We start from the raw sequence: 15,000 nt of genomic DNA, 5'->3' as shown, positions 1-15,000 counted from the left end.
CTGTATAGATCAGTCCTGTCTTCCTCCATACTTTTAGTGGTGCTGTATAGATCAGTCCTGTTTTACTCTATACTGTTAGTGGTGCTGTATAGATCAGTCCTGTCTTCCTCTATACTGTTAGTGGTGCTGTATAGATCAGTCCTGTCTTCCTCCATACTGTTAGTGGTGCTGTATAGATCAGTCCTGTCTTCCTCCATACTGTTAGAGGTGCTGTATAGATCAGTCCTGTCTTCCTCCATACTGTTAGTGGTGCTGTATAGATCAGTCCTGTCTTCCTCTATACTGTTAGTGGTGCTGTATAGATCAGTCCTGTCTTCCTCCACACTGTTAGTGGTGCTGTATAGATCAGTCCTGTCTTCCTCTATATTGTTAGTGGTGCTGTATAGATAAGTCCTGTCTTCCTCCACACTGTTAGTGGTGCTGTATAGATCAGTCCTGTCTTCCTCCATACTGTTAGCGGTGCTGTATAGATCAGTCCTGTCTTCCTCCATATTGTTAGTGGTGCTGTATAGATCAGTCCTGTCTTCCTCCATACTGTTAGTGGTGCTGTATAGATCAGTCCTGTCTTCTTCTATACTGTTAGTGGTGCTGTATAGATCAGTCCTGTCTTCCTCCATACTGTTAGTGGTGCTGTATAGATCAGTCCTGTCTTCCTCCACACTGTTAGTGGTGCTGTATAGATCAGTCCTGTCTTCCTCCATACTGTTAGTGATGCTGTATAGATCAGTCCTGTCTTCCTCCATATTGTTAGTGGTGCTGTATAGATCAGTCCTGTCTTCCTCTATACTGTTAGTGGTGCTGTATTGATCAGTCCTGTCTTCCTCTATACTGTTAGTGGTGCTGTATAGATCAGTCCTGTCTTCCTCCATACTGTTAGTGGTGCTGTATAGATCAGTCCTGTCTTCCTCTATTATGTTAGTGGTGCTGTATAGATCAGTCCTGTCTTCCTCTATACTGTTAGTGGTGCTGTATAGATCAGTCCTGTCTTCCTCTATACTGTTAGTGGTGCTGTATAGATCAGTCCTGTCTTCCTCCATACTGTTAGTGGTGCTGTATAGATCAGTCCTGTCTTCCTCCATACTGTTAGTGGTGCTGTATAGATCAGTCCTGTCTTCCTCCATACTGTTAGAGGTGCTGTATAGATCAGTCCTGTCTTCCTCCATACTGTTAGTGGTGCTGTGTAGATCAGTCCTGTCTTCCTCTATACTGTTAGTGGTGCTGTATAGATCAGTCCTGTCTTGTCCTGTCTTCCTCTATACTGTTAGTGCTGCAGTATAGATCAGTCCTGTCTTCCTCTATACTGTTAGCGGTGCTGTATAGATCAGTCCTATCTTCCTCCATACTGTTAGTGGTGCTGTATAGATCAGTCCTGTCTTCCTCTATACTGTTAGTGGTGCTGTATAGATCAGTCCTGTCTTCCTCCACACTGTTAGTGGTGCTGTATAGATCAGTCCTGTCTTCCTCTATACTGTTAGTGGTGCTGTATAGATCAGTCCTGTCTTCCTCCACACTGTTAGTGGTGCTGTATAGATCAGTCCTGTCTTCCTCCATACTGTTAGCGGTGCTGTATAGATCAGTCCTGTCTTCCTCCATATTGTTAGTGGTGCTGTATAGATCAGTCCTATCTTCCTCCATACTGTTAGTGGTGCTGTATAGATCAGTCCTGTCTTCCTCTATACTGTTAGTGGTGCTGTATAGATCAGTCTAGTCTTCCTCTATACTGTTAGTGGTGCTGTATAGATCAGTCCTGTCTTCCTACATACTGTTAGTGGTGCTGTATAGATCAGTCCTGTCTTCCTCCACACTGTTAGCGGTGCTGTATAGATCAGTCCTGTCTTCCTCCATACTGTTAGAGGTGCTGTATAGATCAGTCCTGTCTTCCTCTATACTGTTAGTGGTGCTGTATAGATCAGTCATGTCTTCCTCTATACTGTTAGTGGTGCTGTATAGATCAGTCCTGTCTTCCTACATACTGTTAGTGGTGCTGTATAGATCAGTCCTGTCTTCCTCCATACTGTTAGTGGTGCTGTATAGATCAGTCCTGTCTTCCTCTATACTGTTAGTGGTGCTGTATAGATCAGTCCTGTCTTCCTCCATACTGTTAGTGGTGCTGTATAGATCAGTCCTGTCTTCCTCTATACTGTTAGTGGTGCTGTATAGATCAGTCCTGTCTTCCTCCATACTGTTAGTGGTGCTGTATAGATCAGTCCTGTCTTCCTCCATACTGTTAGTGGTGCTGTATAGATCAGTCCTGTCTTCCTACATACTGTTAGTGGTGCTGTATAGATCAGTCCTGTCTTCCTCCATACTGTTAGTGGTGCTGTATAGATCAGTCCTGTCTTCCTCCATACTGTTAGAGGTGCTGTATAGATCAGTCCTGTCTTCCTCTATACTGTTAGTGGTGCTGTATAGATCAGTCATGTCTTCCTCTATACTGTTAGTGGTGCTGTATAGATCAGTCCTGTCTTCCTACATACTGTTAGTGGTGCTGTATAGATCAGTCCTGTCTTCCTCCATACTGTTAGTGGTGCTGTATAGATCAGTCCTGTCTTCCTCCATACTGTTAGTGGTGCTGTATAGATCAGTCCTGTCTTCCTCTATACTGTTGGTGGTGCTGTATAGATCAGTCCTGTCTTCCTCTATACTGTTAGTGGTGCTGTATAGATCAGTCATGTCTTCCTCTATACTGTTAGTGGTGCTGTATAGATCAGTCCTGTCTTCCTACATACTGTTAGTGGTGCTGTATAGATCAGTCCTGTCTTCCTCCATACTGTTAGTGGTGCTGTATAGATCAGTCCTGTCTTCCTCCATACTGTTAGTGGTGCTGTATAGATCAGTCCTGTCTTCCTCTATACTGTTGGTGGTGCTGTATAGATCAGTCCTGTCTTCCTCTATACTGTTAGTGGTGCTGTAAATCTCAGTCCTGTCTTGTCCTGTCTTCCTCCATATTGTTATTGGTGCTGTGTGTGTTATTGAAGTCAACAGATGCAGCATGTATTCATAGAATACAACACAATCTGTCAGGTGGAACAACACAATCTGTCAGGTGGAATAACACAATCTGTCAGGTAGTGGAATAACACAATCTGTCAGGTGGAACAACACAATCTGTCAGGTAGTGGAATAACACAATCTGTCTGGTAGTGGAACAACACAATCTGTCAGGTGGAACAACACAATCTGTCAGGTAGTGGAATAACACAATCTGTCAGGTGGTGGAACAACACAATCTGTCAGGTGGAACAACACAATCTGTCAGGTAGTGGAACAACACAATCTGTCAGGTGGAATAACACAATCTGTCAGGTGGTGGAATAACACAATCTGTCAGGTGGAATAACACAATCTGTCAGGTGGAACAACACAATCTGTCAGGTAGTGGAACAACACAATCTGTCAGGTGGAATAACACAATCTGTCAGGTGGAACAACACAATCTGACAGGTGGAATAACACAATCTGTCAGGTGGTGGAATAACACAATCTGTCAGGTGGAACAACACAATCTGTCAGGTGGTGGAATAACACAATCTGTCAGGTGGTGGAATAACACAATCTGTCAGGTGGAACAACACAATCTGTCAGGTGGAATAACACAATCTGTCAGGTGGTGGAATAACACAATCTGTCAGTTGGAATAACACAATCTGTCAGGTGGAACAACACAATCTGTCAGGTAGTGGAACAACACAATCTGTCAGGTGGAATAACACAATCTGTCAGGTGGAACAACACAATCTGTCAGGTGGAATAACACAATCTGTCAGGTGGTGGAATAACACAATCTGTCAGGAGGAATAACACAATCTGTCAGGTGGAACAACACAATCTGTCAGGTAGTGGAACAACACAATCTGTCAGGTGGAATAACACAATCTGTCAGGTGGTGGAATAACACAATCTGTCAGGTGGAATAACACAATCTGTCAGGTGGAATAACACAATCTGTCAGGTGGAATAACACAATCTGTCAGGTAGTGGAATAACACAATCTGTCAGGTAGTGGAATAACACAATCTGTCTGGTAATGGAATAACACAATCTGTCAGGTGGTGGAATAACACAATCTGTCAGGTGGAACAACACAATCTGTCAGGTGGTGGAATAACACAATCTGTCAGGTGGTGGACTAACACAATCTGTCTGGTAGTGGAATAACACAATCTGTCAGGTGGTGGAATAACACAATCTGTCAGGTGGAACAACACAATCTGTCAGGTGGAACAACACAATCTGTCAGGTGGAATAACACAATCTGTCAGGTGGAACAACACAATCTGTCAGGTGGAATAACACAATCTGTCAGGTGGAATAACACAATCTGTCAGGTGGAATAACACAGTCTGTCAGGTGGTGGAACAACACAATCTGTCAGGTGGAACAACACAATCTATCAGGTTGTGGAATAACACAATCTGTCCGGTGGAATAACACAATCTGTCAGGTGGAATAACACAATCTGTCAGGTGGTGGAATAACACAATCTGTCAGGTGGAACAACACAATCTGTCAGGTGGTGGAATAACACAATCTGTCAGGTGGTGGAATAACACAATCTGTCAGGTGGAACAACACAATCTGTCAGGTGGAATAACACAATCTGTCAGGTGGTGGAATAACACAATCTGTCAGTTGGAATAACACAATCTGTCAGGTGGAACAACACAATCTGTCAGGTAGTGGAACAACACAATCTGTCAGGTGGAATAACACAATCTGTCAGGTGGAACAACACAATCTGTCAGGTGGAATAACACAATCTGTCAGGTGGTGGAATAACACAATCTGTCAGGAGGAATAACACAATCTGTCAGGTGGAACAACACAATCTGTCAGGTAGTGGAACAACACAATCTGTCAGGTGGAATAACACAATCTGTCAGGTGGTGGAATAACACAATCTGTCAGGTGGAATAACACAATCTGTCAGGTGGAATAACACAATCTGTCAGGTGGAATAACACAATCTGTCAGGTAGTGGAATAACACAATCTGTCAGGTAGTGGAATAACACAATCTGTCTGGTAATGGAATAACACAATCTGTCAGGTGGTGGAATAACACAATCTGTCAGGTGGAACAACACAATCTGTCAGGTGGTGGAATAACACAATCTGTCAGGTGGTGGACTAACACAATCTGTCTGGTAGTGGAATAACACAATCTGTCAGGTGGTGGAATAACACAATCTGTCAGGTGGAACAACACAATCTGTCAGGTGGAACAACACAATCTGTCAGGTGGAATAACACAATCTGTCAGGTGGAACAACACAATCTGTCAGGTGGAATAACACAATCTGTCAGGTGGAATAACACAATCTGTCAGGTGGAATAACACAGTCTGTCAGGTGGTGGAACAACACAATCTGTCAGGTGGAACAACACAATCTATCAGGTTGTGGAATAACACAATCTGTCCGGTGGAATAACACAATCTGTCAGGTGGAATAACACAATCTGTCAGGTGGTGGAATAACACAATCTGTCAGGTGGAACAACACAATCTGTCAGGTGGAACAACACAATCTGTCAGGTGGTGGAATAACACAATCTGTCAGGTGGTGGAACAACACAATCTGTCAGGTGGAATAACACAATCTGTCAGGTGGAACAACACAATCTGTCAGGTGGAATAACACAATCTGTCAGGTGGTGGAATAACACAATCTGTCAGGTGGAACAACACAATCTGTCAGGTGGTGGACTAACACAATCTGTCAGGTAGTGGAATAACACAATCTGTCAGGTGGTGGAACAACACAATCTGTCAGGTGGAACAACACAATCTGTCAGGTGGAACAACACAATCTGTCAGGTGGAATAACACAATCTGTCAGGTGGAACAACACAATCTGTCAGGTAGTGGAACAACACAATCTGTCAGGTAGTGGAACACACAATCTGTCAGGTGGAATAACACAATCTGTCAGGTGGTGGAATAACACAATCTGTCAGGTAGTGGAATAACACAATCTGTCAGGTGGAACAACACAATCTGTCAGGTAGTGGAACAACACAATCTGTCAGGTGGAATAACACAATCTGTCAGGTGGAATAACACAATCTGTCAGGTGGAATAACACAATCTGTCAGGTGGAATAACACAATCTGTCAGGTAGTGGAATAACACAATCTGTCAGGTAGTGGAATAACACAATCTGTCTGGTAGTGGAATAACACAATCTGTCAGGTGGTGGAATAACACAATCTGTCAGGTGGAATAACACAATCTGTCAGGTAGTGGAAGAACACAATCTGTCAGGTAGTGGAATAACACAATCTGTCTGGTAGTGGAATAACACAATCTGTCAGGTGGTGGAATAACACAATCTGTCAGGTGGTGGAATAACACAATCTGTCTGGTAGTGGAACAACACAATCTGTCAGGTGGAATAACACAATCTGTCAGGTGGAACAACACAATCTGTCAGGTGGAACAACACAATCTGTCAGGTAGTGGAACAACACAATCTGTCAGGTAGTGGAACAACACAATCTGTCAGGTAGTGGAACAACACAGACACACACAGACAACCCAAATCTCCCCAAAACACGGCGAGGGTTACCAAGAAAGGCGGACGGGGAGACGGTTCCGTTGCTACGGGAAACCATGACACTTATTCCAGTTTCCACGAACGGGACGGAGAAATCGATGACCTCAGAACGCTCCTCATTGATCGTCAGAGAGCCGACGGCCATGACAGCTTTCTTATAGACCACCTGGGAGGGAGGGATGTAGGGAAGGATAGAGGGAGGAGAGGATGGATGGATGGAAGGAAGGAAGGAAGGAAGGAAGGAAGGAAGGAAGGAAGGAAGGAAGGAAGGAAGGAAGGAAGGAAGGAAGGAAGGAAGGAAGGAAGGAAGGAAGGAAGGAAGGAAGGAAGGAAGGAAGGAAAAGAGAGAGGGAAGATGGAAGGAAGGAGAAAGTGAGAGAGAGAGGAGGGAGGGATGGAGAGAGGGAGGATGGAGGGAGGGAAGGAGAGGGGGAGCAGGGAGGGGAGGGAGGAGAGAGGTGAGTGAGAGAGGGAGGAGGGAGTGAAGGAGAGAGGGAGGAAAAGAGAAAGAGAGAGAGAGAGAGGATGGAGAGTGGGAGAGTGGGGGGAGAAAGACGGAGAGAGATGGAGTGAAGGTGGGAGAGACAAATTCTGGGTTAATCTTTAATCTAGTGTGTTAGCATGTTGTTGCTGATGTCGTTCGTAGAAAGTCACTGCTGCATATTATGATGCTACAGTATATTGCTGAGTCTACCTTTAGCCATTAGCTAAACACAGTAAAATGATGCTACAGTGTTTTGCTGAGTCTACCTTTAGCCATTAGCTAAACACAGTAAAATGATGCTACAGTATATTGCTGAGACTAGCCTTTAGCCATTAGCTAGACACAGTAAAATGATGCTACAGTGTTTTGCTGAGACTAGCCTTTAGCCATTAGCTAAACACAGTAAAATGATGCTACAGTGTTTTGCTAAGACTAGCCTTTAGCCATTAGCTAGACACAGTAAAATGATGCTACAGTGTTTTGCTGAGACTAGCCTTTAGCCATTAGCTAAACACAGTAAAATGATGCTACAGTGTTTTGCTGAGACTAGCCTTTAGCCATTAGCTAAACACAGTAAAATGATGCTACAGTGTTTTGCTGAGACTAGCCTTTAGCCATTAGCTAAACACAGTAAAATGATGCTACAGTGTTTTGCTGAGACTAGCCTTTAGCCATTAGCTAAACACAGTAAAATGACGCTACAGTTTATTGCGGAGACTAGCCTTTAGCCATTAGCTAAACACAGTAAAATGATGCTACAGTGTATTGCTGAGACTAGCCTTTAGCCATTAGCTAAACACAGTAAAATGATGCTACAGTATATTGCTGAGACTAGCCTTTAGCCATTAGCTAAACAGAGTAAAATGATGCTACAGTGTTTTGCTGAGACTAGCCTTTAGCCATTAGCTAAACACAGTAAAATGATACTCACTCCACTGCGTAAACTATGATGTTGTTATAACTATGAGACAGGACAGAGTAAACTAATACTCAGCTGTATGATATTATAACATATTATTAATAATAATAATAATCACTCACCTCTCCCACCATCCCGTTCCACACGTTGTTGATCTTCTTGCCATGTTTACCGTTGGTAACCAGGTAGAGATCGTAGGTGAACTTCACGTACTTGGCGATCTTCTTCAGGATGTCGATGCAGAATCCTTTACAGCACTTTTTAATGTAGGTCCCGCCCGCCTCTGTAGTGTTACTGTGGAAACAACAAGAATGACATCTGTGATTGGCTGAAACTTTACTACCCTTTTTATATAGACATCTTTCATTGGCTGAAGATTTCAGAATCCCCCCCCAACATGGACACGTCATTGGCTGAAGATTTCAGAACCCCCCCCCAACATGGACACGTCATTGGCTGAAGATTTCAGAACCCCCCCAACATGGACACGTCATTGGCTGAAGATTTCAGAACCCCCCCCACCCCCAACATGGACACGTCATTGGCTTGAGAACCGCATTGGTTAAAACCCTTTTTATATGGAAATCTACCATTAGCTCAATTGTATAACCTGTTAAAATTACATTTACATTTAAGTCATTTAGCAGACGCTCTTATCCAGAGCGACTTACAAATTGGTGCATTCACCTTATGATATCCAGTGGAACAACCACTTTACAAAAGTGCATCTAAATCTTTTAAGGGGGGGTGTTAGAAGTATTACTTTATCCTATCCCAGGTATTCCTTAAAGAGGTGGGGTTTCAGGTGTCTCCGGAAGGTGGTGATTGACTCCGCTGTCCTGGCGTCGTGAGGGAGCTTGTTCCACCATTGGGGTGCCAGAGCAGCGAACAGTTTTGACTGGGCTGAGCGGGAACTGTGCTTCCTCAGAGGTAGGGAGGCCAGCAGGCCAGAGGTGGATGAACGCAGTGCCCTTGTTTGGGTGTAGGGCCTGATCAGAGCCTGAAGGTACGGAGGTGCCGTTCCCTTCACAGCTCCGTAGGCAAGCACCATGGTCTTGTAGCGGATGCGAGCTTCAACTGGAAGCCAGTGGAGAGAGCGGAGGAGCGGGGTGGGCATGTGTCATTGGCTGAATTGTATAACCTGTTAAAATGGGCATGTGTCATTGGCTGACGACTTCAGAAATCCTCTGATGTCATGGAATCAGAATCTTTAGCAGACACAGTAGAACTGGACAGGTGAAACGTGATACACCAAAGCCGTGAATGGAAAGAGAGAGACAGAGATGGAGGAAGAGAGGGAGAAGAGAAGAGAGAGAGACAGAGATAGAGGGAGAAGAGAAGAGAGAGAGACAGAGATGGAGGAAGAGAGGGAGAAGAGGAGAGAGAGAGAGATAGAGGGAGAGAGAGAGAGAGACAGAGATAGAGGGAGATAGAGGGAGAAGAGAAGAGAGAGAGAGACAGAGGGAGAGAGAGAGACAGAGATAGAGAGAGACAGAGATAGAGGGAAAGAGGGAGAGAGGGAGGAGAGAAGAGAGAGAGATAGAGGGAGAGAGGGAGAAGAGAAGAGAGAGAGACAGAGATAGAGGGAGAGAGAGAGACAGAGATAGAGGGAGAGAGATAGAGGGAGAGAGAGAGACAGAGAGAGATTTGATCTCCATGTGATAACTGAAACAGTAAGGAAGGTTCAACTCTACCTCACACAGCTGAGAATGGCCCTTGAAATGCTGCTGTAACAGAATAGGTCTGTCTGTCCCCATGATGCTACAGTAGCAGAATAGGACTGTCTGTCTCTATGATGCTAACATAATAGGTCTGTCTGTCTCCATGATGCTACAGTAACAGTAACAGAATAGGTCTGTCTGTCTCCATGATGCTACAGTAACAGAATAGGTCTGTCTGTCTCCATGATGCTACAGTAACAGAATAGGTCTGTCTGTCTCCATGATGCTACAGTAACAGAATAGGTCTGTCTCCATGATGCTACAGTAACAGAATAGGTCTGTCTGTCTCCATGATGCTACAGTAACAGAATAGGTCTGTCTGTCTCCATGATGCTACAGTAGCAGAATAGGTCTGTCTGTCTCCATGATGCTACAGTAACAGAATAGGTCTGTCTGTCTCCATGATGCTACAGTAACAGAATAGGTCTGTCTGTCTCCATGATGCTACAGTAACAGAATAGGTCTGTCTGTCTCCATGATGCTACAGTAACAGAATAGGTCTGTCTGTCTCCATGATGCTACAGTAGCAGAATAGGTCTGTCTCCATGATGCTACAGTAACAGAATAGGTCTGTCTGTCTCCATGATGCTACAGTAACAGAATAGGTCTGTCTGTCCCCATGATGCTACAGTAACAGAATAGGTCTGTCTGTCTCCATGATGCTACAGTAACAGAATAGGTCTGTCTGTCTCCATGATGCTACAGTAACAGAATAGGTCTGTCTCCATGATGCTACAGTAGCAGAATAGGTCTGTCTGTCTCCATGATGCTACAGTAACAGAATAGGTCTGTCTGTCTCCATGATGCTACAGTAACAGAATAGGTCTGTCTGTCTCCATGATGCTACAGTAGCAGAATAGGTCTGTCTGTCTCCATGATGCTACAGTAACAGAATAGGTCTGTCTCCATGATGCTACAGTAACAGAATAGGTCTGTCTGTCTCCATGATGCTACAGTAACAGAATAGGTCTGTCTGTCTCCATGATGCTACAGTAACAGAATAGGTCTGTCTGTCTCCATGATGCTACAGTAACAGAATAGGTCTGTCTGTCTCCATGATGCTACAGTAACAGAATAGGTCTGTCTCCATGATGCTACAGTAACAGAATAGGTCTGTCTGTCTCCATGATGCTACAGTAACAGAATAGGTCTGTCTGTTTCCATGATGCTACAGTAACAGAATAGGTCTGTCTGTCTCCATGATGCTACAGTAACAGAATAGGTCTGTCTGTTTCCATGATGCTACAGTAACAGAATAGGTCTGTCTGTCTCCATGATGCTACAGTAACAGAATAGGTCTGTCTGTTTCCATGATGCTACAGTAACAGAATAGGTCTGTCTGTCTCCATGATGCTACAGTAACAGAATAGGTCTGTCTCCATGATGCTACAGTAACATAATAGGTCTGTCTGTCACCATGATGCTACAGTAACAGAATAGGTCTGTCTGTTTCCATGATGCTACAGTAACAGAATAGGTCTGTCTGTCTCCATGATGCTACAGTAACAGAATAGGTCTGTCTCCATGATGCTACAGTAACAGAATAGGTCTGTCTGTCTCCATGATGCTACAGTAACAGAATAGGTCTGTCTGTTTCCATGATGCTACAGTAACAGAATAGGTCTGTCTGTCTCCATGATGCTACAGTAGCAGAATAGGTCTGTCTGTCTCCATGATGCTACAGTAACAGAATAGGTCTGTCTGTCTCCATGATGCTACAGTAACAGAATAGGTCTGTCTGTCTCCATGATGCTACAGTAACAGAATAGGTCTGTCTGTCTCCATGATGCTACAGTAACAGAATAGGTCTGTCTGTCTCCATGATGCTACAGTAGCAGAATAGGTCTGTCTCCATGATGCTACAGTAACAGAATAGGTCTGTCTGTCTCCATGATGCTACAGTAACAGAATAGGTCTGTCTGTCTCCATGATGCTACAGTAACAGAATAGGTCTGTCTGTCTCCATGATGCTACAGTAACAGAATAGGTCTGTCTGTCTCCATGATGCTACAGTAGCAGAATAGGTCTGTCTGTCTCCATGATGCTACAGTAACAGAATAGGTCTGTCTCCATGATGCTACAGTAACAGAATAGGTCTGTCTGTTTCCATGATGCTACAGTAACAGAATAGGTCTGTCTGTCTCCATGATGCTACAGTAACAGAATAGGTCTGTCTGTCTCCATGATGCTACAGTAACAGAATAGGTCTGTCTGTCTCCATGATGCTACAGTAGCAGAATAGGTCTGTCTGTCTCCATGATGCTACAGTAACAGAATAGGTCTGTCTCCATGATGCTACAGTAACAGAATAGGTCTGTCTGTCTCCATGATGCTACAGTAACAGAATAGGTCTGTCTGTTTCCATGATGCTACAGTAACAGAATAGGTCTGTCTGTCTCCATGATGCTACAGTAACAGAATAGGTCTGTCTGTCTCCATGATGCTACAGTAACAGAATAGGTATGTCTGTCTCCATGATGCTACAGTAACAGAATAGGTCTGTCTCCATGATGCTACAGTAACAGAATAGGTCTGTCTGTCTCCATGATGCTACAGTAACAGAATAGGTCTGTCTGTTTCCATGATGCTACAGTAACAGAATAGGTCTGTCTGTTTCCATGATGCTACAGTAACAGAATAGGTCTGTCTGTCTCCATGATGCTACAGTAACAGAATAGGTCTGTCTGTTTCCATGATGCTACAGTAACAGAATAGGTCTGTCTGTCTCCATGATGCTACAGTAGCAGAATAGGTCTGTCTGTCTCCATGATGCTACAGTAACAGAATAGGTCTGTCTGTCTCCATGATGCTACAGTAACAGAATAGGTCTGTCTGTCTCCATGATGCTACAGTAACAGAATAGGTCTGTCTGTCTCCATGATGCTACAGTAGCAGAATAGGTCTGTCTCCATGATGCTACAGTAACAGAATAGGTCTGTCTGTCTCCATGATGCTACAGTAACAGAATAGGTCTGTCTGTCCCCATGATGCTACAGTAACAGAATAGGTCTGTCTGTCTCCATGATGCTACAGTAACAGAATAGGTCTGTCTGTCTCCATGATGCTACAGTAACAGAATAGGTCTGTCTGTCTCCATGATGCTACAGTAGCAGAATAGGTCTGTCTGTCTCCATGATGCTACAGTAACAGAATAGGTCTGTCTCCATGATGCTACAGTAACAGAATAGGTCTGTCTGTTTCCATGATGCTACAGTAACAGAATAGGTCTGTCTGTCTCCATGATGCTACAGTAACAGAATAGGTCTGTCTGTCTCCATGATGCTACAGTAACAGAATAGGTCTGTCTGTCTCCATGATGCTTCTGCTTTAGCCATGTCTGTCTAATATGTCCCATGGTGTATATACTGTATATAGCTTCCTATCCTCCCTTCCCTCCTCCTCACTCCTCCTCCTCCTCGTCCTATCCTCCCTTCCCTCCTCCTCTCTCACCTCCTCTCTCCTCTCCTCCTCGTCCTATCCTCCCTTCCCTCCTCCTCACTCCTCCTCATCCTATCCTCCTCTTCCTGTCCTCCCTTCCCCTCTACCTCACTCCTCTCCTCCTCTCTCACCTCTTCTCTCCTCTCCGCCTCTTCTTGTCCTCCCACCTCCTCTCTAACCTCCTCTCTCCTTTCTTCCTCTTCCTCTCCTCCCTCCTCTCTCACCTCCTCTCTCCTTTCCTCCTCTTCCTAGCATCCCCAGTCCCCGGCCCAGAGAGACTGATCTAACACCTGTTTATTTAATAAATGGTCCTCGCTCTCCACAGGAGCAGAACAGACAGATAGCAGGTAGCTAGCTGTTACACACATTTCTGACCACACTGTCCTCAGGAGATTGATAGGCAAAGTGTAACATATTACTGTATTATTAAATGTAATATTCTGTACTGTATTATGGGAGCACTGTACTGTACTGGTCTGACTCACAGTACTGTACTGACTCACTGTACTGACTCACTGTGCTGACTCACTGTACTGTACTGTACTGTACTGTACTGTACTGACTCACTGTACTGTACTGTACTGGTCTGACTCACAGTACTGTACTGACTCACTGTACTGACTCATTGTACTGACTCACTGTACTGTACTGTACTGTACTATACTGTACTGTACTGACTCTCAGTACTGTACTGACTCACTGTACTGTCATGGTAATGTACTGACACTGTACTGTGCTGACTCACTGTACTGACTCACTGTAATGTACTGACTCACTGTAATGTACTGACTCACTCTAATGTACTGACTCGGTGTACTGTACTGACTCACTGTACTGACTCACTGTACTGTACTAACACTGTAATATACTGACTCACTGTAATGTACTGACTCATTGTAATGTACTGACATACTGTACTGACTCACTGTACTATACTGACACTGTAATGTACTGACTCACTGTGCTGCACAGTACTGTACTTTACTGACTCACTGTACTGCACTGTACTGACTCACTGTACTGACTCACTGTACTGTACTGTACTGTACTGTACTGTACTGTACTGGCTCACTGTACTGACTCACTGTACTGCACTGTACTGACTCACTGTACTGTACTGACTCACTGTACTGTACTATAGTGTACTGTACTTTACTGTACTGTACTGTACTGTACTGCACTGTACTGACTCACTGTACTGTACTGACTCACTGTACTGTACTATACTGTACTGTACTATACTGTACTGCACTGTGCTGACTCACAGTACTGTGTACTGAATCACTGTACTGCTCTGTACTGTACAGACTCACTGTACTGCTCTGTACTGTATTGTACTGACCCACTGTACTGCACTGTACTGTACTGCACTGTACTGTACTGTACTGACCCACTGTACTGCACTATACTGTACTGACTCACTAATATCTGCAGGTTCCTTGCCTCAAGGTCTTATTGGCTGTCTGCCCTGAACTGCTACACAGTAGAATTGTACACTCATTGGTGCAGAGTTGGCCAGAGTTGATCAGAGTTGTGCTGATTGGTGCAAAGTTGATCAGAGTTGATCAGAGTTGTGTCTCTCCCTCTTTTTCTATCTTCCCTCTCCCCTCCTTCCCTCTCATCTCCCCTCCTCTCCTTCCCTCTCCCCTCCTTCCCTCTCATCTCCTCTCCTCTCCTTCCCTCTCCTTCCCTCTCCTTCCCTCTCCCCTCCTTCCCTCTCCTCTCCTTCTCTCTCCCCTCCTTCCCTCTCCTCTCCTCTCCTCTCCTCTCCTCTCGTTCCCTCTCTCCTCTCCTATGTGACAGTTCTCCATGTGTAATCACCCAGCCATCTGTGTGTGTGAATCTAAGACAGCATTGTTCAAAAACAAACAAACAAACAAAC

The 15,000-nt window shown here is 44.4% G+C and overlaps 1 pseudogene; it reads right to left on the bottom strand.

Annotated features, from left to right (window-relative positions):
• Positions 1-15,000, bottom strand: part of LOC123732882 (glutamate receptor ionotropic, NMDA 2A-like) — a 101,186-nt pseudogene that overhangs the window by 35,188 nt on the left and 50,998 nt on the right.

Source organism: Salmo salar, unplaced genomic scaffold (assembly GCF_905237065.1).
Source record: "Salmo salar unplaced genomic scaffold, Ssal_v3.1, whole genome shotgun sequence".
In the NCBI taxonomy this organism is placed as follows: Eukaryota; Metazoa; Chordata; class Actinopteri; order Salmoniformes; family Salmonidae; genus Salmo; species Salmo salar.
This window is presented reverse-complemented; position numbering and strand designations above follow the sequence as displayed.